General features: G+C 35.7%; 1 long non-coding RNA gene across 1 annotated transcript in view; it reads left to right on the plus strand.

Moving 5' to 3' along the window:
- The window catches only part of LOC148121166 (uncharacterized), a 46,912-nt gene that overhangs the window by 12,258 nt on the left and 7,988 nt on the right, over positions 1–26,666 (plus strand). The window contains exon 2 of the long non-coding RNA XR_015738499.1: positions 21,605–21,739. This is a non-coding gene — a long non-coding RNA (uncharacterized LOC148121166). The remainder of the gene's footprint in view (positions 1–21,604; positions 21,740–26,666) is intronic.

Below are 26,666 nucleotides of genomic sequence, written 5' to 3' on the forward strand. Positions count from 1 at the left end.
AAGCAGGAGGGGATTAGAAAGATTACATGGCATTTTCTACATAGAAAAGTAGAGAAGAGGATGAGTCAATTGTTTTTCTCTATTGATATGTTTAATCAAATATATATCTTCAAAACTTCTAACATAGGTTTATATCTGTTTCCACCTGGCTTGTAGTAGACTCCCTGCCTATATGGCATATCTATGAATTGTATTTCATTTAAGAACTCTAAATATGTGACTTAATATTTTCCATGTTTCGGATGCACTCAATCCACTTCTTGCTGCTCAGACTTTGTTGAATTTACAATTTCTAAGAGATGTTTATTCAAATGGTTTGTTTAATTATTACATTTTCTTTGATTCTTTATCTTTCCCTAAGACTTCTATATTTCACTTCAATAAACTTAGTGCAATTTGTTGCTATCATACCCACATCTATAAGTTTAAAGACTTTTAGGTTATTAAACTGAGAGGGTAGAATATGTGGTCCTAAAAGCAAAATAATAAAATGAACTCAAAACAATTGTCCTGGCTCATGGGACCAACAAGCACAAAGTAGTTTTGCAGCTTCTTTTATTGGCAATCTCATTGTCCACCAAACTGTTCATCTGAGTTTAAAAGCCTTTAACTTATGATGTTTGACTTCTAGAAGGATGGTAATGGGTGGCCAGTAAACATAACTCAGTTTACAGAGAAATAACACATCCCTTCAGTTTAATTCTGGATACCACATTCAGAGAAGAGTTTAACTAAATCTGTATCAGGGACAGCATGGCCATAACAGTTCCTCATTCTGGTGTACCCTGGATATAATAAAGCAATTCTATCCACTGCCAATGTCTGGAGTAATCACTGAGACATTGGCACTAGAGAAGTAAAATTTATAGTTCAATTATTCTCATAGAAAGAGCTTTTACAGGTGTTATTCCAAACCCCCTTTTTCTATATTTAACTGTTTTAAATGGTAATAATCACAGTACACCTCATGCTACAATGACAACTTTAAATATTATGTATGCATGTGTATTAGTATATGGGAGAATAAAAATCATTCAATTTATAATATAGAAGCATTTATTTTCAAATATATAAAGATGGAAATATCTAAACAAATGTAATTGGGAAACAAAACATTTTTTCTTGTTCTAAAGCTAATGGGGAATATGGAAATATTTTGGACAGGGCAATGACGTGATCAAAATTGTAGATTTATTCAGAGATGGGCTATGAGCTACCTGTTCTTCTTGGCAGAGTATCATGCATGCTTCTTAATTCATGATCTTTGCTTAAAAATTATCAATGATTTAACACACTTTATTTTTAAAATGGTTCTTGATAATATATGCACCAAAAATTTGTGATCTTATTAGAATGAACATCTCATACTAATTTTATCATTTGATATCTGTCTATTTTATGGTTACTCTTTCTATGTTTTTATTTTCTAAGGAGTATTTCATTTTAGTCTTTTCTTTTTTATCATTTTTATTAGATAAATGGAGCTGGGAACAGTGATACATGTCTGTGATTCCAGAATAAGTCTCCTGAGTTGCTTGAGACTGCTCTATAACATCAAAAAGAGAAGAAAAAAAGAAGAAAAATGAATAAGAAACACTTTTGCTCTTTTACAGATAGCAAAGTTCTTTCTTGAATTGAATTTGAACAATTTTATCTGTTTATTGTCTGTTTATTCTTACATAGCAAACTATTCATTATTTGCTGGTTTCAAACAGCTCTTTTGCTAAAATTCTTGATTTGGGGCCCAATAAATGAGACAGAGTTTAGCAGAGCAATAATATATGGTGGTGACTGTCTCTGTTCCGCACAGTTGGAGACTAGTTTAACTGTAGATTCTTAGACACAGTCACATACAAGCCCAATAAACTGACAATGTGACTGAAGATCTAAATGTGTTCACTTTTTTAAATTATATAAGTTAATAGGATTCTCTGGTCTTTAAAGGAGGAAACTAGGTGCCATGGTAGCTGAACTTTCTATGAGTAAATTTCCAGTAATAGAAGTGTGATAATCCTCGCGTTTTGTCATTTGGGTCCAGCAACTAGAAAAATAAAATCTTCATTGCTCAAGAAAAATTGATAAAAATCAGACTCAAGAGGAAATGCTAGCAACTCTTTATCACAATAAGAGATGCAACAAAAAGCTTAGGAATTTTAAAGGTATATTGTTTGAGGGGAAAATTGATTCTTATCTTCAATAGCTAACTATTGGCAATGAGCAAACAAATTAACATTTAAAGGTTTAGTTTTTAAGCTTGAAAATTATATACATATATATATATGTGTGTGTGTGCATATACATACATAGTGTGTGTGTGTGTGTGTGTGTGTGTGTGTGTGTGTGTGTGTGATTAAATTCTGCAGGAGCTGTAGGAATGTGTGTCTATTAAAGACAATATATTTCTTAACTTTCAGTAAAACTTAACACAACACAGTGTTCTTATCTTCACTGTGCCCATTGCAAATATTATCCTTCTTTTATTGCTCAGTTTTCTACTTCTGAGATTCAAGGTATGAGTTGCTGATAATATCACATTATTCTTATAATATTATGTTTTTAAGCTCTATGCATATATAGGGTCCATGATAATTATAAAAAAGAAGTTTCTTAAGTAAGTGACAATAATAATTTCAAATAGAATAAAATATCAGAACTTTATCCTGTTGCAGGAAAATGCTCCACTACCTCAAGTTTCCCTTCACCTACCATAAGCCAAGTCTGGGGACAAGGCAATTCCCTTAAGTAATGCCGAATTGAATTATGCATTATGCCCCCTGGAAAAGAAACAATAATGATAATCAGAAATTTTTTAAGTTGAACTTATTAAAAGCCATTTAATGGAGATGAATCAGATAGGTCTATAGTAGATGTAGACCATACAAATGTATCTTGAGTTAAACAAAAATATGTACCATAAATCTTCTAAAATAAGTAATGTGATTTTATCTTTATTTCTACTAATTGTTGTGCAAATTGAAAAGTTAATATAATACAATTCCTTGAAATGAGAGCTGTTATATCACCTAGAATATTCTTCCTAACAAGCTTAGAGGAAATTAAATTTTCAAGACAAACTTTCTGTCTCTGAGTTTTTCATCCTGCTCTACAATTAACAGTGCAGATATCTCCTCTCTGCTTATTAAATCCTGTAAATGTGCCTGGAGGCTACTGTAAAGGGAACATCCACAAAAATGAGATGGAGCAATACATAAATAAGAAATGTGAGTTTAGTATTCATTACTCATGATTTCCAATTTGTGCAAGGAAAATGAGCTGAACATTTACATCCATTCTGCTTTACTAATATTGACCAAACAGAATGTTCTCAAGACAGCATTGTTCTGTCTGGGACTGTAGTCAAAAAGAAATTCAAATATCATTTTCCAAATTCTGTTCCTCCAATGTGAAACACAAATAAGTAATCTCTAAAAGACAAATAAGGAAAACACCTTCCAAAAAATCAGATATAGTAAATGACAGGAATGAACCATAAGTAGGAGTATATAACTTTCAGTTTGCAAGTGTGTTTAGTAATGAAAATGCTAAGATATTCTGAAATGGAGTATATTGGCCTGCTTTAATTTCTTTATGTAAATTGATTTTAATAAACTCTTGTTACTAAAATGATAAATTGGCAACATATATATTGACATGAGAACTTTAGTGACTATATATATTAAATGGATTGCTAAGTATGATAGTTTTCTCCAAAAATGAAAAATGATGTAAATACATTATTCAAATTACAATTTTCAACTAATTCTAAAAATAACATACTTTAACACTTAAATATTTAAAAAATAGTCGGCTAACAAAAGATTGAAACAAATAATTTGAAAAAAGAACCGCAAACTATTTTAAGATTTTATTTAGAGAAATATGACAAAAATAAAGCCATTTGCACGATATTATAATGTACTGTGGATAAAACAAATATGATCATAACATATCTTCATTTATTTAGAAAGTGATCCTGAATATTTCTGTAGTTGATTTTCAATTTCTTCATCTATATAGGAAATCTTATATACCTTACAGTATTGTATATTTTTTTGGAGTGTTTACTCTTCTTGCTCAAAACATACAGTTTTTTCAAAGAGGAGCAAATCACTTATCTAAAAGTCTATCTTTTAGTATTTTTTTGTCCTTATTATCCTTATATTATAATACATGTATATAATAATAACAGTTAATTTTTTTCAGTTGTTATGTGGTCAACATTATTGAAAAGTCCAAATGATTTATTTTATGAAGTCAACGTGGTTCTTCTTAAATAGTGGTGAAATTTGAAAGGATAGGTGATATATGTCCAATATCCTTCATTTGAGACACCTATCATGTCTTTCAAGTTGCCCTATGGTGATTTAGAGCCATAAAAATACTAAAATATCACAAGATATGATGATGTTGAATTTGAGAAATATTGAGAAGTATAAAGATACAGGCATGAAATAAATAGCTCATAGATGTTCTAGTCTATTTTGATTTGAACAATTTCCTGTGTTATTTTTGAAAGAAAAGCAGATGCTTTTCATCAGAACATGTTTTATTTATGGCAAAGGCTTTTCTATCACACCTCACCTTGTGAACATGTCATTTGTCTTATCCGGAGCACCTTAGCACATCTGTAAAAGAGCTTTGGCAAATGCACTTGACTTCATCAGCAGATGCAGTGATAGTCAACACTTTACCTCTTAGTCTGACATCTCCTTTTCTGCTTCTTCTACACCATGTCATATTAAACTGTTGCACAGAAACATCCGTGGAATCCCAAGTTAGTTTTAACAGTTCTTAAAAACTAATATTGGTCAATGTTAGAGTTGTATACAAGGCAATCGCTTTATAAAGATCTTATCTGCCATGGCATTTAGCTGAATATAATATATTTACTTTGCATATATAACAAGAAAAAGATCACCAAAATTAAAGATTATAATTAAAGAGTCTTTCAAATTTGAATGAACAATGTTTAGTTGCTTCATTCTCCCTCTATGTTATTTATAAAAAAGCCTTTATTTCTGACAATGATTTGACTTTGGAATCAGAACTTTGACAATAGTATAAAGGAGCTAGAGATTTATCATTCAGTGGATTTAAATCCTGAGGGAATCAATTTTTATTTGTTCATTTTAAAGAGCTGTAGCTTAGCAAGTTTTGAAAGTACCTCCAAAATAAGCAAAATAATGTAGCTAATCCATATGCCCTGGACAATACTAACATAATTAATGATAATTCATTTGTATGTTAAGCTATATTTTGATAATCGATGAGCTGCTATAAAAAATTAAGTAATTTCTAATATTTGGAAAATATAACAAAACTTTGTTAGCAAACCTAATTGAATTATGAAGTAATTTCTTTCCAATTGAAAGTAGATTCTGATTAAGCAAATGATTTATTTTGGACCATACAGGCATAAATACACACACACACTCACACACACAAACTCATACACACACACACACACACACACACACACACTTGAAGCTCATCTATTTTAAGACAAATAACAAACGGTTTAGTATCTTGAATAATTAATATTTATTCTTCAATAAGCAATTAAAATAAGGTGAATTGAATTCTTACTTCCAATGGAAGAATCTCTAATACATACTGAAAGTACCGAAATTTGCTCTCTTCTCTGTCTCTCTCTCTCTCTCTCCCTCTCCCTCTCTCCCTCTCTCTCTATCTCACACAAACTTGCACACACACACACACACACAAACAGAGAGAGACAGAGACAGAGAAAGAGAGATTCACACTTTATTTTTAACCTAGGATGGCTCTGAACTCACAATCCTGCCATCCTGCCTCAGATTTTTAGTGCTAGATTCCAGGCCTGAACTTTCACACATGGCTGGAGAGCAAACAAAATGTCTTCTTAGCAATCTCTGCCCAGATTCTCTTTTTGTTTCCTTCCTTCTTCAAATTTTGATGGTTTATCTATTCCTGATGCCACACTCTTTATTTTTCCCTGTCATTTTGAGAATGGATCCCCGAGTTAAACAAATGCTTCAGTTTGAGCTCAATCTCCAGCCATTATCATAGACCTGGAGGTCAAATAACATTCATTAATACACTAAATGAAATCAAACTGCTAAGGCTGTTTTAACAAAGTATTGTAATAGCCACATATAACATGTCACTAAGAATGCAGAAGATTACGGGAGAAGTGAACTTATAATGGTTTTCAGTGGACAATTTTAAACTCTGAAAAATCTAAAATAAATACTATAAAAAATAAGGAAAGGAAACTCCACAAAGTGGGAGTTTTCTATTACTAACATGTATATTGAATAACCTAGTGTATTTTGGAATCTGAATAATAGTTTTCAATGTTTGTTGCATGGTGTGAACAAAGGTCAAGAGATAAAGCCAAAATCGTAAACTATGATTAGGTGATAAAAACCTTTAAAGACTAAATAAAAGTAATATTTATCTTGAAAATGATTAGGCACACTAAATAGAGAAAACACAATAAATTTTATAAAGACAAAGAAGTAGGGCAGGAATCCATACAAAGAGACCAATTGAAAAACCTGCTCTATAAAGCTTACTCATCAATGCCTACAACTCAAGGTGTTAGAGTTGTGTTTGAGTAATAGGGAGATAGTTGTCAGCAATAATAATGTGGGAGCTCAGTCAATCCAAAAGACAATTTGATGAAAATATTAATGTGATATGCAATGCAGATTCAAGCAGATAGCTTATCAATTCAATAATTGATTACAAAATTATTTCTGAGCTGGAAGAAGAGAATTTTCAGAAGTAGGGTGTGCATGATAGACTTGCACCGCAGAAATTAAGAACAGACAGAGAATGAAAATATTCCTTCTAATTATGATGATAATAATATATGGGAAGAAATAGTGGAATCTCCTGGAATGGAAAAGTTTTCGATTTCTTAAAAGAAAGTGATGAAATTGTTTTAGATTCCCCTGATTCCTGTGCACTGCTGAGAAACATCAGTTCAGTGATCGATACATTTGATTTTCATTCAGGAAGCAATCTGCAAAGGTCCTAGTCATCAGGACTCTGTTTCAGACTCTATCATGTCTGACTGCTTTCTCTTATTCTCTTTGCTGCTTTCTTGTTATTTCTCTAATCATTAAACGATGAGTTACCCCTGAATATAGCTCTTGATTCTCATGTATGCTTAATATGAGTTCACTGACCTGAGCATTTCTTCCTTTCTCAAGCAACCAAGTACCACACAGTGATACCTGTTTCAAAGAAAAGGAAAATCTATAGTCTGACAGTCAATTCTAATATACTCTTCAGCCTGGTGACCATTTTGGCAGTTCAGGATCATTTCCTATTATCTACTAGATATTTCATACCCATATCCAATATGTTTCTCAAATTTTCTAGGTCCAAAATTGAGTTTTTCACTCTCAGAAAATGATGCTATTCTTGTATGTGTCTCAGACTAAGAATCTTCCTCTCTCTTTTCTGTGCCTGCTATAACACATATTAGATCTGTCAGTCTCTGACCCTGGCAACTGGTCTTCTGGCTTCCATAGTTTCTACACCTCTGCTGTGGTAGTAGCAGAAAAGATATTTTACTTCACTTACTCCTAAGCAAAAACTTGCTAATTGACTCACATAAGTCAGGGGAAAATATTCTTTATCTATACACAAAGAATCCTATATCGCATTGAACACTATTTTTAACTTATAATGTGGAGGTCATGTTTCCTCTCCTTTTCTGCTTCTCACACAGTTGCAGCTGTGTACAATTATGCATTATGCTATTCAATATATACCTCACAAAATTCCTTAGTCACTTATCAAATCTAAAATATTCGAATAATTTTTAATTGCGTCATTTGTTATAAATTTCAGATTTGCAGTAGATTTATTTTTTGCTCTTTTTGTGTACAAAATCAATGTATACTCTGAATATAACTCTTATCAGTAATCTGATGTAAATCACTTGTATTTCTTTTATCCTCCAGCACATTCCCATGTGTCAGCAAACTATTTCTACTCTATTTTCTTCTTTCCATACTTCTACTGACATCATCCTTTTTGCAATAACATCTATCTTATAATTCAGTCAGAAGTTTCACTAGTTGTTACTGACACTATTATATATTAGTACTGGAACTAGTGGAACTAAAGAGATTGCTCAGAAGTTAAGCTCTTACCCCACAAACTGAGGACTTGAGTTTAAATCCACAAAACACACATAAAACTCAATATGGTAGTAACATTCCTCTGACATACCAGAAGTTGGAGGAGTAAGAGTCGATGAACATTCCTTGGCTAGTTAGCTTGAGCCATATGTGGAAATAAGAGATCATGTTTCAGACACAGTAGAAGTCAGTAACTGACACTCAAGGTGGTCCTCTGAGTCTCTCATCAGTTCACCTCTCTGTCTCTGTTACTGTCTCTCTCTTTCTCTCTCTCTCTCTCTTTCTCACACACATATACATAACACACACACATGAAGAAAATTTGAATTCAAAATAAATTATATGCAAAATTCATCACCAAAGTCTACAAATTTTGATATGATTACTGTTATTATAAATTTATCTAATTCTATATAATCCATTATCATAATGGTATTCAACCCTGCTGTTAATATTTTATGGTGTAAAAAATAATTTAAATATGTAGTGGCATTTCACTTGTATTTTAATATATAAAACATGCCTGAGGATCAGAAAAATAAAACAGCCACACTGCCCAGCCTTATAGACCATGCAACAATAACACAACCTTTCAATTCCAGTAGCCTCACTAATTTATCACAGAAACTGGGCAATGCATGTCTTTAATACCACTGGTGCAAAAGTAGTCCCAAAAATAGATTATAAAACGGGAGGAGACAGCTCACAGATACATTTTCATTCTGAGATTCCTGGAGGCAAGATAGCCATTTTCAGACTGAGATTGAGGTAAGAAAGAATGGCTGACTGATTTGCTTTTGGGGTCTTCAGGTTAAACCCCAATTTTTCTCCCTGAGTTATTTTTTTAATCATACTTCATTTGACACCCAACATGGGACTCATCTTAATACTTCCACTCTAAACCTGGACTCTCAGAAAGTCAAGGAATGGGGCAAATCCAACCACCAAAGTCATGGCTTTAATTCCAGCCATATTGCTTAGCAAGTTAAAGACTCACATGATCAGAAAAACAGAGATATACAGTAAAAACAAAATCAGACAGAAAAAAAACTCTAAATCGTTTATAGTGTATTTAAAAGTATAGATAGATTTAAAAGAGAAAAAGAAAAAGGATAGAGAAAATCCTTAAAAAAGAAAGTGGTTGAGTGTCATGGCATATGCCTTTAATCACAGTACTTGGGAGGCAGAAGCAAGCAGATCTCTGTGTGTTCCAGGACCATGTGTGGTGGCACATGCCTTTAATCCCATCATTTGGGAGGCAGAGGCAGGTGAATCTCTATGAATTTAAGGCCAGTCTCATCTACAGAATAAGATCCAGGACATCCAAAAAGAAAAACTTTGTCTCAAAAAATCAAAAATTTAAAATAAAAATGAGAGAATTAGTTTTTAAAAAGCCACGTAAAGCTTAAAATTACACAGAGTCTGGATATTATACATTGTAGTGCTGTCTTTGAATTGTTTGATTGCTGAGGACTAAGCAGCAGTTGATAAAAGACATATGACAATAAATGGAGGATTAATCCAGCCTATATATTTTGAAAATGCTTTGATTTTAAAATTTAAGTTAAATGATATGTTACTTGCGAGAAAAGGTTTCACTTTTGGTTCCACAGGAAGTGAGGGGCTGTGGGCTTCATTCTGGCTTAAGAAAAATCAGGTTTGATTGAGAAAGACCCCCTAAAAATTCTCTGATATAAGTGGATGACCCAAATGACTCAACATTTTAGAACACCTCTTTTGCAATTTCCTCTGAGTTCTATATTCAGAACATCCTCAAGACTTCTGTCTTTGATAAACCAGCCTCACAGAATACTCCAGTCAGGACTTGATCATAATTCAAAATTTTCTTTGGGTTCCCATAAGATTATCATTACCCCCAATCAGCAGGAAGTAACCTAGAAAACTGTGCTCATATTCCCCCAAAATTAACTATGGATGTTTGCCATTATTTAGAGTGTTGGTTGCATGATGGTATGGATAATGATCAGGAAAAAAGTTAAACAAAGGAAATTAGATTCAGAGATTAGTGTTGTATGATAATCCTCTTGTATCCTTTAAAGACTTGTTACTTGTACTGGTATAATACAACACTGATTGACGAGTAGCCAGGCAGGATCCAGACTAGGAAAATTCTGGGAAGAGGAGATACTCAGTATGCAGTTGCAGCACAGACACTGAGGAAGTAAGATAAAAATGCTGCACTGAGAAAAGGTACCAAGCCACATACCTTAACATAGATAAATTTATAGGTTATTTTAAGTTGTAAGAGCTAGTTAATAATAAACCTAGGCTAAAAGGCCAGTTTATAATTGTTATAATCCTCTGTTTCTTTGGGACAGAAAATCTGCAGGACCAGGCAGGACAGAAACTTCTGTCTAGATACATATTTTTAATTGTTGTATTCATATTTGATTTCTCTAATTTTGTCAGATATAGCACTTTCTGTCTTTCCTATCATGAGTTAAACACAGAATTTTGAAATAAAAAATGTTATCCAAGCTTTATCTAAACACTCTCATCCATATATATCACAAAGATCATTAATGCTTATACACGGTTACTTACATTTTAGTCAAATATCCAAAATACCAATATAAGGATCTGTTAGTACGTCACTGTTACAAATTATCAGGAAGCTGGTATCTTAAATAATGATATTTATTTATTTATTTTTTGTTAATAGGGATTTATTTATCTTTATAATATAATATAGGGAAACTGTTCATATGATTAAAGTCCAAAATTTTGCAAATTTTAAGTTATCAATTTTATTTTTATATTTTATTTTATTTTATTTCAAAGTTTATTAAAATATAAAAGTTTCCATTTTTCGCCCCTCCTCCCAACACCCTCCCACTCCCCCCACTCCCTCTCCTTCTCCCTCTCCATCCCTAAGAGCAGTCAGGGTTTCCTGCCCTGTGGGTAGTTCAAGTTCCTCCCCGCTCCCTCCAGGACCAGGAAGGTGAGTATCTAATCAGACTGGATCCCCCAAAATCCAGAATATGCAGAGGAAACAAGTCCCAGAGTCATTGTCAATGGCTTTTTAGAAAGACTTCGGGCCAGTCACATTCAGAGAATCCAGCCTCCTCCAGAGAATCTGGTTGGATCAAGCGCTCCTTCAGTCCCAGTCAACTGGCCTTGGTGAATTCTCATTAGATCAGTCGCCTTGTATCAGTGGGTGATCACTCCCCTTGCCGTTCTGATTTGCTTTTTCATGTTCTTCCTCCTTCTGCTCCTCATTTGGACCTTGGGGGGCTCAGTCCGGTGCTCCAATGTGGGTCTCCATCTGCATCGACATCCATCGCCTGATGAAGGTTCCCTCTGATCTTGCCCTCCCTGCTCACGTTCTTCTTCCTGCTGCTTCTCGGTTGGACCTAGGGAATTAAGTCCAGTGTTCCAACGTGGGACCCCATCTCTATCTCCATCTATTGCCAGATGAAGGATCTATGATGATAAGCAAAATATTCATCAGTATGGTTATGGGCCAAGGACAGTTCAGGCACCCTCTCCTCTGTCCAGAGAACAATCTGGGGATCTCTCCTTGGACTTGGGATCCCATTTACAATCAAGTCTCTAGTAAACCCTAAACTGACTTCCATAGTTGAGATATATTCTTCCCTGAACCCATATCTATCCTTCCACCCTCCCCCCCTCCCAGTCCCCCGAGCATTTCCCATTCCTCCCCTATTCCCTTCTCTCTAACCTCCTACCCTTCCAACTACCCTCCCAACCCTCCATGCACCCTTGGTTACCTGGAACTCTTGTCTATTTCCAATCTTCAGGAGGAAAACTACCTGAATTTTCTTCAGGTTCACCTTCTTATTTAGCTTCTCTAGGATCACGAATAATAGGCTCAAAGACCTTTAATTATGGCTAGAATCCACTTATGAGTGAATACATACCTTATTCCTCTTTTTGGGTCTGGCTTACCTGACTCAGTAAAGCGTTTTCTTTTTTTTTTTTATTTTTTTTTTAGTAAATTTTATTAAATTATAAAAGTTTCCATTTCCGCCCCCCCTCCCAACACCCTCCCACTCCCCCCACACCCCCCCTCCTTCCCCTCCCTCCCCCAGGGCAGTCAGGGTTTCCTGCCCTGTGGGAAGCTCCAGCTCCCTCCCCCTCCCTCCAGGTCCAGGAAGGCGAGCGTCCAAACAGACTGGATCCCCAAAATCCAGCATATGCAGAGGAAACAGGTCCCAGTGTCATAGTCAATGGCTTTTCAGAAAGACCCCGGGCCAGCCACAGTCAGAGAATCCGGCCAAATTCCGAGAATCTGGCTAGATCACGTCCTCGTTCAGTCCTAGTCCGGCTGGCCCTGGTAAACTCTCATCAGATCCGTTCCCTTGTATCAGTGGGTGATAGCATCCCTCGCAGTACTGATTTTGTTTTTCATGTTCCTCCTCCTTCCGCTCCCCCTCCGGACCTCGGGGGGCTCAATCCGGTGCTCCAATGTGGGCCTCCGACTGCATAGCCGTCCTTCGCCAGAGGAAGGATCTATGGTGATAAGCAAAATATACATCAGTATGGTCATGGGCCACGGCCGATTCAGGCACCCTCTCCTCTGTCCAGAGAGCAATCTGGGGGATTTCTCCTTGGACCTGGGATCCCATATATAATCAAGTCTCCTGTAAACCCTAAAATGGCTCCCTTAGTTGAAATATATTGTTCCCTGATCCCATATTCATCCTACCTCCCTCCCCGCCCCATCCCCTGCCACCAAGCTTTCCCCGTTCCTCCCCTACTCCCTTCTCTCTAGTCCTCTCCCCCTCCATCGACCCTCCCACCCCCCCATGCACCCGAGGTTACCTGGGACTCATGTATATTTCCTACCTCCTGGTGGATAGCTAAATAATCTTCATCAGGTTCATCTTCTTATTTAGCTTCCCTAGGATCACGAATAATAGGCTCAAAGACCTTTAACTATGGTTAGAATCCACTTATGAGTGAATACATACCGTGTTCCTCTTTTTGGGTCTGGCTTACCTCACTCAGTAAAGCGTTTTCTATTTCCATCCATTTGCATGCAAAATTCAAGATGTCATTGTTTTTTACCGCCGAGTAAAACTCTAATGTATATATGTTCCACACCTTTTTTAACCATTCTTCTATTGAGGGGCACCTAGGTTGTTTCCATGATCTGGCTATTACAAATAGTGCAGCTATGAACATAGTTGAACAAATGCTTTTGTAGTATGTTAGGGAATCTTTAGGGTATATTCCCAAGAGTGGTATTGCTGGGTCCTGAGGGAGGTTGACTCCCAGTTTCCTGAGAAACCGCCACACTGATTTCCACAGTGGCTGCACAAGTTTGCATTCCCACCAACAATGGATGAGTGTTCCCCTCACCCCACATCCTCTCCAGCATAGGCTATCGTTGGTGTTTTTGACTTTAGCTATTCTGACAGGTGTAAGATGGTATCTCAAAGTGGTTTTGATTTGCATTTCCCTGATCGCTAGGGAGGTTGAGCATGACCTTAAGTGTCTTCTGGCCATTCGAAGTTCATCTGTTGTGAATTCTCTGTTAAGTTCAGTACCCCATTTTTTAATTGGGTTAATTAGAGTTTTAGTGCCTAGTTTCTTGAGTTCTTTGTATATTTTGGAGATCAGACCTTTGTCTGATGAGGGGTTGGTGAAGATCTTCTCCCAGTCAGAAGGCGGCCTTTTTGTCCTACTGACAGTGTCCTTTGCTTTACAGAAGCTTCCCAGTTTCAGTAGATCCCATTTATTCATTGTTTCTCTTATTGTATGTGCTGCTGGGGTCCTACTTAGGAAGAGGCCTCCTGTGCCTAAATCTTGTAGACTACTTCCCACTTTCTCTTCTATCAGGTTCAAAGTGGACAGATTAATGTTGATGTCTTTAATCCATTTGGACTTGATTTTTGTGCATGGTGATAGATATGGATCTACTTTTTTTCTTTTTTTTATTTTTCTTTTTATTTATTTATTTATTTTTTTATTTTTTTTATTTAATTTTTACTGGGAACCCCTCAAGAATCAAGTCTCTTGCAATCCCTAGAATGGCTCTCTTAGTTGCGATATAAACTTCCCTGCTCCCATAACCATCCTTCCTCCCTCCCCCCTCCCATTCCCCCAAGCCATCCCCAATTCTCGCCCTCTCACCTCACTCTAACCATCTTCCCTTACTTCCATCTCCACATCCCCCATGCATCCAACTTTGTTTGGCAATCTTGCCTAGTTCTATTATCCAGGAGGATAACTATATAAATTTTCTTCAGGTTCACCTTCTTATCTATCTTCTCTAGGATCACTAATATAGACCCATAGACCTTTTAACTATGGCTAGAATCCACTTATGAGTGAGTACATACCATATTACTCTTTTTGGGTCTAGGGTACCTCACTCAGTAGAGCGTTTTCAATTTCCATCCATTTGCAGCAAAATTCAAGATGTCATTGTTCTTTACCGCTGAGTAAAACTCTAATGTATATATGTTTCACACCTTCTTTAACCATTCTTCTATTGAGGGACACCTAGGTTGTTTCCAGGTTCTGGCTATTACAAATGGTGCTGCTATGAACATAGTTGAACAAATACTTTTGTAGTATGATAGGGCATCTCTTGGGTATATTCCCAAGAGTGGAATTGCTGGGTCCTGAGGGAGGTTGACTCCCAGTTTCCTGAGTGTCTTCTGGCCATTCGAAGTTCATCTGTTGTGAATTCTCTGTTCAGATCAGTACCCCATTTTTTAATTGGGTTAATTAGAGTTTTAATGTCTAGTTTCTTGAGTTCTTTGTATATTCTGGAGATCAGACGTTTGTCTGATGAGGGGTTGGTGAAGATCTTCTCCCAGTCAGAAGGCAGCCTTTTTGTCTTACTGACAGTGTCCTTTGCTTTACAGAAGCTTCTCAGTTTCAGCAGGTCCCATTTATTCATTGTTTCTCTTATTGTCTGTGCTACTGGGGTCCGACTTAGGAAGTTGCCTCCTGTGCCTATATCTTGTAGACTACTTCCCACTTACTCTTCTATCGGGTTCAAAGTGGACAGATTGATGTTGATGTCTTTAATCCATTTGGACTAGAGTTTTGTGCATGGTGATAAATATGGATCTATTTTCATTCTTCTACAGGTTGACATCCAGTTATGCCAGCACCATTTGTTAAAGACGCTTTCCTTCTTCCATTGTATACCTTTAGCTCCCTTGTTGAAAATTAGGTGTTCATAGGTTTGAGGGTTAGTATCTGGGTCTTCTATTCGATTCCATAGGTCGACTTCTCTGTTCTTATGCCAATACCAAGCTGTTTTCAATACTGTTGCTCTGTAATAGAGTTTGAAGTCAGGGATAGTAATGCCTCCAGAAGTTCCTTTATTGTATAAGATTGTTTTGGCTATCCTGGGTTTTTTGCTTTAACATATAAAATTGATTATTGTTCTCTCAAGGTCTGTGAAGAAGTTTGATGGGATTTTGATGGGGATTGCATTGAATCTATAGATTGCTTTTGGTAGAATTGCCATTTTTACTATGTTGATCCTCCCAATCCAAGAGCAGGGGAGGTCTTTCCATTTTCTGGTATCCTCCTCAATTTCTCTTTTCAAAGGCTTAAAGTTCTTGTCAAATAGGTCTTTCACTTCCTTGGTTAGAGTAACCCCAAGATATTTTATGCTATTTGTGGCTATCGGAAAGGTGATGTTTCTCTAATTTCCCTCTCCGCTTCTTTATCCTTTGTGTATAGGAGGACCACTGATTTTTTGGAGTTGATCTTGTATCCTGCCACGTTACTAAAGGTGTTTATCAGCTGTAGGAGTTCTTTGGTAGAGTTTTTGGGGTCACTTATGTACACTATCATATCGTCACCAAATAACGAAAGTTTAACTTCATCATTTCCAATTCGAATCCCCTTGATCCCCTTATGTTGTCTTATTGCTATTGCTAGAACTTCAAGCACTATATTGAAGAGGTATGGAGAGAGTGGACAGCCTTGTCGTGTTCCTGATTTTAGTGGAAAGGCTTTGAGTTTCTCTCCATTCAATTTGATGTTAGCTGTCGGCTTGCTGTAAATTGCTTTTATTATATTTAGGTATGATCCTTGTATCCCCAGTCTCTCCAACACCTTTATCATAAATGGGTGTTGAATTTTGTCAAAGGCTTTTTCAGCATCCAATGAAATGATCATATGATTTTTTTCTTTCCGTTTATTTAAATGATGGATTACATTGATAGATTTGCGTATGTTGAACCATCCCTGCATCTCTGGGATGAAGCCTACTTGATCATAATGGATGATTTTTCTAATGTATTCTTGGATTCGGTTTGCCAGTATTTTATTGAGAATTTTCGCATCGATGTTCATGAGTGAGATTGGCCTGTAATTCTCTTTCTTGGTTGTGTCTTTGTGTGGTTTTGGTATTAGGGTGACTGTAGCTTCATAAAAGGAGTTTGGCAGTGACTTTTCTTTTTCTATATTGTGGAATACATTAAGGAGTATAGGTATTAGCTCTTCCTGGAAGTTCTGGTAGAATTCTGCATTGAAACCATCTGGTCCTGGGCTTTTTTTGGTAGGGAGATTTTTGATAACAGCTTCTAGTTCTTCACGACTAACAGGTCTATTTAGATTGTTCACCTGGTCTTGGTTCAACTTTGGTATATGGTACTTATCTAAAAAAATGTCCATTTCTTTTACATTTTCCAACTTTGTGGCATATAAACTTTCATAGTAAGATCTAATGATTCTCTGAATTTCCTCTGTGTCTGTGGTTATGTCCCCCTTTTCATTTCTGATCCTATTAATTTGCAAGTTCTCTCTCTGCCGTTTGATTAGTTTGGATAGGGGTTTGTCAATCTTGTTAGTTTTCTCCAAGAACCAGCTTTTTGCTTCATTGATTCTTTGAATTGTTTTCTGTGTTTCTATTTTGTTGATTTCAGCCCTCAGTTTGATTATTTCCAGTCTTCTACTCCTTCTGGGTAAATCAGCTTCTTTTTTTTCTAGAGCTTTCAAGTGTGTTGTTAAGTCTCCAATGTGTGCTTTCTCTGTTTTCTTTAGGTGGGCACTTAGTGCTATGAACTTTCCTCTTAGCACTGCTTTCATTGTGTCCCATAGGTTTGAATACGTTGTGTCTTTGTTTTCATTATATTCAAGGAAGACTATAATTTCTTTCTTTATTTCTTCCTTGTCCCAGGGGTGATTTAGTAGTTGACTGTTCAACTTCCATGAGTTTGTTGGCTTCCTGGGGGTAGCATTGTTGTTGAATTCTAATTTTAATCCATGGTGATCTGATAAGACACAGGTGGTTACTAATATTTTTTTGTTTCTGAGGAAGTTTGCTTTGTTACCGAGTATGTGGTCAATTTTCGAGAAGGTTCCATGGGCTGCAGAGAAGAAGGTATATTCTTTCCTATTTGGGTGGAGTGTTCTATAGATGTCTGTTAAGTCCATTTGATTCAGTACCTCCAATAAATCTCTTATTTCTCTGTTAGGTTTCTGTCTGATTGACCTGTCTATTGGTGAGAGAGGAGTGTTGAAGTCTCCTACTATTAGTGTGTGTGGTTTGATGACTGCCTTGAGTTCTAGAAGAGTTTCTTTTACATATGTGGGTGCCTTTATATTAGGGGCATAGATATTCAAGATTGAGACTTCTTCCTGATGAATTGTTCCTGTTATGAGTATGAAATGTCCATCTCCATCTCTTCTGATTGATTTTAGTTTGAAGTCGATTTTGTTAGATATTAGAATGGCCACACCCACTTGTTTCTTAGGTCCATTTGCTTGGAAAACCTTTTCCCAACCCTTTACTCTGAGTAGGTGTCTGTCTTTGTGGTTGAGGTGTGTTTCTTGTAAACAACAGAATGTTGGATCCTGTTTTCATATCCAGTCTCTAAGTCTGTGCCTCTTTATAGGTGAGTTGAGTCCATTGATATTAAGTGATATTAATGACCAGTGATCGATGACTCCGGTCATTTTTTTGGGTAGTAGAGTGTATGTGTTTTCCTTCTTTGAGTTGTGCTTGTGAAGGGTCTCTAGTTGTCTGAGTTAATGTAGGCAGTGTTGGGAATGTTGGATTCCTTGGGTTGTGATTTTCCTTCTAATATTCTCTGTAAGGCTGGATTAGTAGCTACGTACTGTTTAAATTTGTTTTTATCCTGGAATATTTTGTTTTCACCATTGATAGTGAACAATAGCTTGGCTGGGTAAAGTAGTCTGGGCTTGCATCCATGGTCTCTTAGTTTCTGCAGTACCTCTATCCATGACCTTCTAGTTTTCATGGTTTCCATAGAGAAGTCTGGTGTAAGTCTGATAGGTTTACCTTTATAAGTTACTTGACCTTTTTCCTTTGCAGCTCTAATATCCTTTCTTTAGTCAGAATGCTTTGTGTTTTGATTATTATATGACGAGGAGATTTTTTTTTTGATCCAGTCTATTCGGTGTTCTGTATGCTTCTTAAACCTTCATAGGAATATTCTTCCTTAGGATGGGAAAGTTTTCTTCTATAATTTTGTTGAGTATATTTTCTGGATCTTTGAAATGCAATTCTTCTCCTTCTTCTACTCCTATTATTCTTAGATTCATTTTTTTTATTGTGTCCCACAATTCCTGAATGTTTTGTGATGAGAATTTGTTGGATTTGCTGTTTTCTTTGGTCAGAGTGTTTAATTTCTCTATGGTGTCCTTAGAGTCTGAGATTCTTTCTTCTATCTCTTGTATTCTATTGGTTATGCTAGTTTCTGAAGTCTCTGTTCGTTTACCTAGATTTTCCATAGCCAGCCGGCCCTCAGTTTGTGATTTCTTCACTGACTCCAATTCAGTTTTCAAATCTTGAACTGTTTCTATTACCTGTTTGATTGTTTTTTCTTGGTTTCCCAGAATTTCATTTACGGATTTACTCATTTCTTCAAACTTTTTGGTATATTTCTCTTCCATTTCTTTATTCATTTCCTCGATCTTTTTGTTATACTTATCTTCCATTTCTTTATGGCAGATTTTCACCTCCTGTTTAAGTTCCTCTATTATTTTCATAAAGATCCACTTAGAGTTGATTTCTTCTATTTCTTCTGGAGTAGGGTGTTCAATTCTTCTAGTTTCGAGCTCCCTGGATTCTGGAGATGTCATGTTGCCTTTCAGGTTGTTGGAGGAATTCTTGCATTGGCGCCTGCCCATCTCCTCCACTCTGGATGAAACTCCTCAGCACTTTCTTGATAGAACTCCTCACCACTCTCTGGGTAGGACTTCTCAGCACTCTCTGGATAGAGGTCCTCAGCAGTCTCTGGGAAGAGCTCCTCAGCAGTGCAACAGGGATAGCTGGTCTTCCCAGGACCCAGGAGACAAAGGGCCCACAGCAGTGTGGGGAGGGAGGGGTCCCTTGGAACACCGAAGACTCTGCCGCAGAAGCTGGGGGGGGAGGGTCTGTGCTCTCTTCCCGGACAGGCAGGCTGTCCAGGTGAGCACCCACTCACCTCTCTGGGAAGAGCTCCTCAGCAGTGCAACAGGGCTAGCTGGTCTTCCCAGGACCCGGGAGCAAATAATGATATTTAAAACAGTTTGGAGTATCACAAACCATAAGATCATATTATTGGCAAAAACATATTTCTTTTGTTCTGACTTGGTGAGAATGCTTTCCTTCTTTCTTGTATCTGTAGGCTATGTATATTTTTCATTTTGGCAGTTCTTTATCTTCAAACTTCATATGTGTGATTTTGTTACTGCTGTTCAGTTCAGTCTTGTCTCTCTAACACTGATGCCCTGTCTTCTTGTATTAGTCATCCTTCTATTGTTGCATCATAATACCAGAGAAAGTAGACTAGGAACGGAGAGTTACATTAGCATGATGGTTTTGTATATTTACAGTCCATGGACAGCTGACTGAATTTCTTTTAGGCCGCAGCAAGACAAAGCATCAGTGAAAGAAATCTGTTTTTGCCCTGGAACTGGAGAGCATAGGAAAGCATCATAAGATATGATATAACCTTCAAAAGCACAACTCTAGTGATCACTACTTTCAAATACAGCAGGTTAGCTTGACACATTTTCATCACATGAATATCTATGGTAATTATATTATAATCCATAGCACTTTCTAAGATATAAGACTGTGAGCACAATAGACCTAATCAAGAAATGTAAGAAAAATCCTTTAGAGGAGATTTTTAGATAATCACCCATAATTGCATTTTCACAATTTTTTACCCCTCCCCAGAGCAAGTGAGAAATCTTCATAGGTGTTATATGTTAAAATGTAGACATCAATTTAGTTAATATTCTGCCACTAATAGAGACAATATCATTCTTTCATTACTTTAAGAGAAATAGTCCTTGGATTTCTGTAGTTCTGCATGTAATTGCTGTATACAAATATATGTGTGGATTAATTGTAGCAGAATTATAGGGAATATAATCTTTAGCCATATCTATTAAATATAGTTCTTGAGGTCATAGCTAGGGAAATAAAACAACAAAAAAGATAAAGGGAATACAATTCAGTAAAGAAGAATTCAAACCAACTATTTGCTGATGATATGATAGTTTACATAAGCGACACCAATAATTCTACCAATGAACTTCTACAACTCATAATCACTTTCAGTAATGTAGCAGGATACAAATTAACTCAAAAAAAAGTCAGTAGCCCTTCTGTACACAGATGATTAAAGGGCTGGGAAAGAAATCAGAGAATCAACACTCTTCAAAATAGCCACAAATAGCATAAAATATCTCAGAGTAACTCTAAACAAACAAGTAGAAGATTTGTATGACTAGATCTTTAAATCTTTGAAAAAATAAATTGCAGATGACACCAGAAAGTGGAAAAGCAAAAAAAAAAAAAAAAAACCTAGGGTAGCCAAAACAATCCTGTAAATAAGAGAACTTCTGAAGGCATCACAATCCCTGACTGGTGTGGGAGAATTGTCTGTATTCTGTCAATCATGTATTTTAATAAAACGCTGATTGGCCAGGCAGGAAGTATAGGCGGGTCAACCAGACAGGAAGTAGAGGCAGGGCAATGAGGGTAGGAGAAGGCTAGGGAGGAGGAAGCTCCCTCAGCCATTTCTGCCCAGGTCACTGAAGAAGCAACATGTGAGCTGACAGCTGGAAAAGGTACTGAGCCACATGGCTAACACAGACAAGAATTATGGGTTACCATAAGATGTAAGAATTAGTTAACAAGAAGCCAGAGCTAATGGGCCAATCAGTTTATAACCTTATGGAGTCCTGTGTCTGATTTTCTTTGTGACTTGCCAGCTGTGGGGTACTGGGCGGGACAAATACCCCAACAAACCGGCCCCTCATGTTACACCTGACTTCAAACTCCACTACAGAACTACAGTACTGAAAACAGCCTGATATTGGCATAAAAACAGACAGGAGGACCAATGAAACTGAATCAAAGACCCAGATAATAATCCACACACCTTCGAACACCTGATATTTGACAAAGAATCTTTAGACATTATCAATGGTGACTTGGATTAAATGAAAGAATAAATACCTACTGTTGTATTATTTTCAATGTGCAGAAACCTACATAAGAATAAGAGTCATCTTCAATGAAGTCTCAATAAAATTCTGGAAACATGAAAAGGACACTATTAGGCAAACTAAAAGAAAACTGCAAAAGAACAATGAAAGCCAAATCCACAGTACAGAGCACAGTAAGTAAAATGTACTTAAATGATGGAGGAGGGTTAACTGTCTGTGTTACTTTCATTGGTTAATAAAGAAACTTCCTTGGCCTTTTTGATAGGCCAGTCCTTAGGTGGGTGGATTAGACAGAACAGAATTGTGGGAGAAAGAAAGCAGAGGCAGGTAGTCCCCATGACTCTCCTCTCCAAGACAGTTGCAGGTTAGAAGTCTCCTGGTAAGCCACCACCTCGAGGTGCTACACAGATTATTAGAAATGGGTTAGATCAATATGTAAGAGTTAGCTAATAAGAGGCTACAGATAATGGGCCAAGCAGTGCTTAAAAGAATACAGTTTCCGTGTAATTATTTCAAGGGTAAAGCTAGCTGGGAGGCGGGCGGCAGGAAGCGGCCCACTGCTCCTTCTACACTTAAACACTGGAAATATTTCTATGATGCTGTGATAATTTTGTGGGGGGTAAGCAGAAATAAAACAGATAAAGTAGATTTTACATTTTGAAACCAGTGAAAGAGAAAACTGTAATTTTTATTTCTTAAAGCATGGGGCTAACTGTGATGCCTAGAAAAGTAAGATTTATTTTGTACAAAAAGTCAACTGTCATTTAATGATGTTAAAACTACTTCCAAATGCCTTTTATATCTAAACCACAGCATTTCCTATTATATAAAAATTATGGTAATACAGATACTCCCTTCATTGTGATTATTCTTCATTGTGTGGAGAAAGAGAGAAAATCTAGTAGGGTTTATTGCTTCTTGGGAAATAAAATTTTCTTTAAAAGGTAAAATTTAAAATTGGCATGTAACCTCCCTCTTCCTTCTAACTAAGCATATCATGATCTGATCATAAATTTAGTTCATTATGCTTATTTTTCATATTGGCTTACCCACCACCATTACTGTGATAATTCACAAAAAAGAAGTTGAATTTGGATATTACTGACTAATTAATATATATATATATATATTAGATATTATTTTATGTGTCTCCAAACATTGTTACATTAGTAAGTTATAGAAGTCCAACATATCATTTGGATAATAAACATTCTGCAGTCAAGTCTAACATTACCATAATGAGAGAGAAACACAAATTCCAACTGGTCATTTCCAATGGTAAGATGTGAGACAGTGAATTATGTTTATTCGTAGTATCAAAATGGAAAAGATAAAATTGTCTATATAAAGGAAAAATGCTAGATTACATTCCAACAAAGTATTGTGATAAAATGATCAAATTTAATGAAAATAAAAAACAGTTCAAAAACTTTTGAGATTGGTTCAATGATAAAATTATTTCTAAGAACAAGTTAAATTTTCAAAGTCTAAACTAGCAGTTTTTTGTCCTCATTACCTAAAATAAATGTAAACTACTAAGTATTGTCTTTTGTAGTTATCACAATTTTTTTAATATACCTAAAGCCTTTCTTTATTCTTTTCATTAAACAGGAAGTCAATGGACTGTGCTAAGAATATATTTTTATTCTGCAAACTTAATTTCCTCATTGTTTCTATTCTTGAATCCTTTTGATCTCAGAGTAGATAAGCTTAAAAACCTCCCTTTCTTTTGAGGCATTGTCTGCCACCTTTAAAAACAACAGTGACAACTTTTGTGTTACTGAAGATTTGAAATTGTTGGTTAGATTTAGTACCAACTTGTAACATTTTAATTGGAAGTCTAGCTTATTTTACACTTTGGTGGTGATTTTTGCCAACTGTAGTGTTTCAAGGACATGTAAAAATTAGCTATACAGTTACAACTTCTCTTTTCTTCTTATAAAGCAAATGGATTCTCATTTGTAAAAAATAATTGTATGGATATTTAGAATAAAATAAGCATAACCATTGAAGATAATTATTTGAAATAAAATATTGATGAGACTATTGTAGTAAACTGTACTTCTCATGCATTCAAAATTAAATATATATTTTCATTTTTATCATATGAACAGAAATAAAACTAAACATTTTGCATCATTGATTTTTTTTAAAATAATTCTGATAAAATCTAAGTTATTTCAGAAATTTAATGAAATGACATTTAGTCTTCTTACTAATATGATTTAAGAACCCTGTGAAAGTAAATAGCATGCATATGATTTATGCCTTTCTAGTCTTGTTTAAGTTTTCATTTTTCACTTAATTATCTTAATTCTCTAAGATTATTTATAGTCCTTAAGAAAAGCTTTATTCCATTTTACATTTTCTTGATAAAAAACATATAAATCTATTGTCTAGAATAAGTCATTACAACAAGAAATAAAAAACTGTTCCATCTAAATTAATAGATTTTCTTCACAAACTGCATTTTATTTTCATCAAATATACCACTTGCCTCAGTTATATAATCAAAGCCTTACTTTTATTTACCTTTTACTTTTTCTACTGCCATTTTTATTTTAACTTAAAATTGCTACATAGGCAAATGTAGAATCTGTCAACTCATATATAATGGGTATTGCTGGGAAGACACAACAGAACTATTTCTACTCTTCCCAAAAAGAGAACTTGCTTCATTCCCAAATATGACTGTGATAATTTTTAATTTGGTGAACCAGTGGTTCTAAAAGTAGAATGTTGATTGGTCACGTACAAGAAGCCTGAGATAATTTATTATCCGTGGAATCACTGGAACTCAAGTGGCAACTCTAGAAAGCGGCAAACTTAGCAGGTAGGTATCCAGAACAAATATCTAACTCTTTGCATAGTTAGGCAGGCCAGAGTCACCACCTCCAGTAGTTCTTATAATTTTACTGCCCAGGATCTTCTAACTTTCTGTTCTCCTAGATATGTCTCTTTCTGTTTACTTCACCTGTCCGTCCCCTTTTCTTCGTTGGATGAAATGCTTCCATTTGGAAGGAACCTTGAAGTCCAAAGAATAATGCCATATATAATCTGAGTGTAAATATTTATATTCTGAATTTTACATTGAAATGTGAAAGCATTATGAATATGTTTGAGAAAGTGGGGTTTTTTTGGTATGATTAAGCATATTTTGGGTGCATATCCAAAAGTTGTTGGGTTGTGGTAGACTGATTCCCTGTTTTCTAAGAAGTCACTATATTGACTTCCAAAATGGCTGTAAAAATTTGCACTCCTACCACTAGTGGAGGAATATTCCCTTTGCCCCAGATCCTCCCCAGCATAAGCAGTCACTTATATTTTTGATCTTAGTCATTCTGATAGGTGTAAGATGGAATCTAAGAATCATTTTGATTTTCCTGATAACTAAGGATGCTGAACATCTTAAGTGCTTCTTGATCTTGGAGATTCTTCTGTTGAGAATTCTGTTCAGGTATGTACCCTGTTTTTTAAAGTGAATTATTTGTTTGTTGATATCTTGTTTCTTGAGTTTTTTTATGTATTTTGGAAATTAGTTCTCTGTCAGATGTAGGGTTAGTAAAGATCTTTTTCCATTCTGTAGGCCTCTGTTTTATCCTGTTGATAGTGTCTTTTGCCTTACAGAAACTTTTCAATTTCATAAGGTCCATTTATTGTTTGTTGATCTCAGTGCCTGTGCTATTGGCATTCTGTTCAGAAAGTTGTTTCCTGTGCCAATGAGTTCAAGATTATTTACCATTATCTCTTCTATCTGGTTCAGTGTATTTGGATTTATGTTGAGGTTTTCAATCCACCTTTACTTGTCTTAGGGTGATAGATCTGAATCCATTTTTTTCTTCTACATACTGACGTCAAGTTAGATCAACATCTTTTGTTGAAGATGACTTCTTTTCACCATTGTTTATTTTTGACATTGTTTATATGTTGAAAATCAGACATCTATAGGCATGTAGACTTACTTCTAGGTCTTTGATTCGATTCCATTTTTTTTCACCTGTCTGTTTTTATGACAATATTGCTCTACTTTTTTCATTGCAGCTCTATTTGCAATTTCCAGAACCTGGAAAGAGTCTCAATGACTCTCAACACAGGAATAGGTAAAGGGAAAGTGTTATATTTACACAGTGGATTATTACTCAGCTGTTAAAAACTAGGACACCAAGAAATTTAAAGGCAAATGAACTAGAAAAAAATTATACTGTGTGAGATAGCCAAGACCCAGTAAAACAAACATGGTATGTAATCGCTCACAAGTGAATATTTACTCTAAAATAAAAGATAACTATGCTATAATCCACAGACCCATAGATACTAGTTAACAAGGAGGGTTCATTAGATTGTGTGGGAGATCAAGTCTCTCCCTGGGAAGAATCAGAAGATACTTTGTGAGTAGACTGAGTCCAGGATGTAATGGGAATATGAGTGATCAGGTTGAGGAACAGGAACATAGGGGAGAGTTCTGAAAGATGCTAATAGAAAAGGGGGGAATATGAGGGGTTAGGTAAAAACGTGGCACAAGAAATCTACAAGGATGTTGCCAGCTAAGACTCCTAGAAATAGCAAGTATGTAACCCCAACTGGCCAGCTCATGTTACCAGGTTGTCTAGCCAGTTTTCATTAGAAAGACTTCATCCAGCAAATGATGGAAGTGAATGTAGAACCCACAGTCAAACATTACGTGGAATTTGGGTAATACTGCATAAGAGTTGAAGAAATGATTTTAGGAGCTGGCAAGGTTAAAGACACCACAAGAAAACTCACAGAATTAACTACCATGGCATCTAGGGTAGATATAATCTTTATACTACTTTCAATTTGACATAATTTTAGACATGTTTAATTTTTCTCTAGACTATGGGCTTTTGATCAACATTTTCTTTGAACAATTAATTTAGAAAAATATATAAAATGTTCATATTACTCTTTAAGATGTAAATCTAAAACAGCATCTACAACAAAACAAGCAAACAAACAAACAAAATAACAAGTGACACAAACGACCCTCTGGCTAGTTTTGCATTCAAAAATGGCTTCTATGAAAACCCAGAAGCTGGATCATTCCAGGAGGTAGAGGTTTCTCTTCCATGAGTTTTATAA

This window comes from Myodes glareolus, chromosome 8 (genome assembly GCF_982192425.1).
Source record: "Myodes glareolus chromosome 8, mMyoGla1.1, whole genome shotgun sequence".
Lineage (NCBI taxonomy): Eukaryota > Metazoa > Chordata > Mammalia > Rodentia > Cricetidae > Myodes > Myodes glareolus.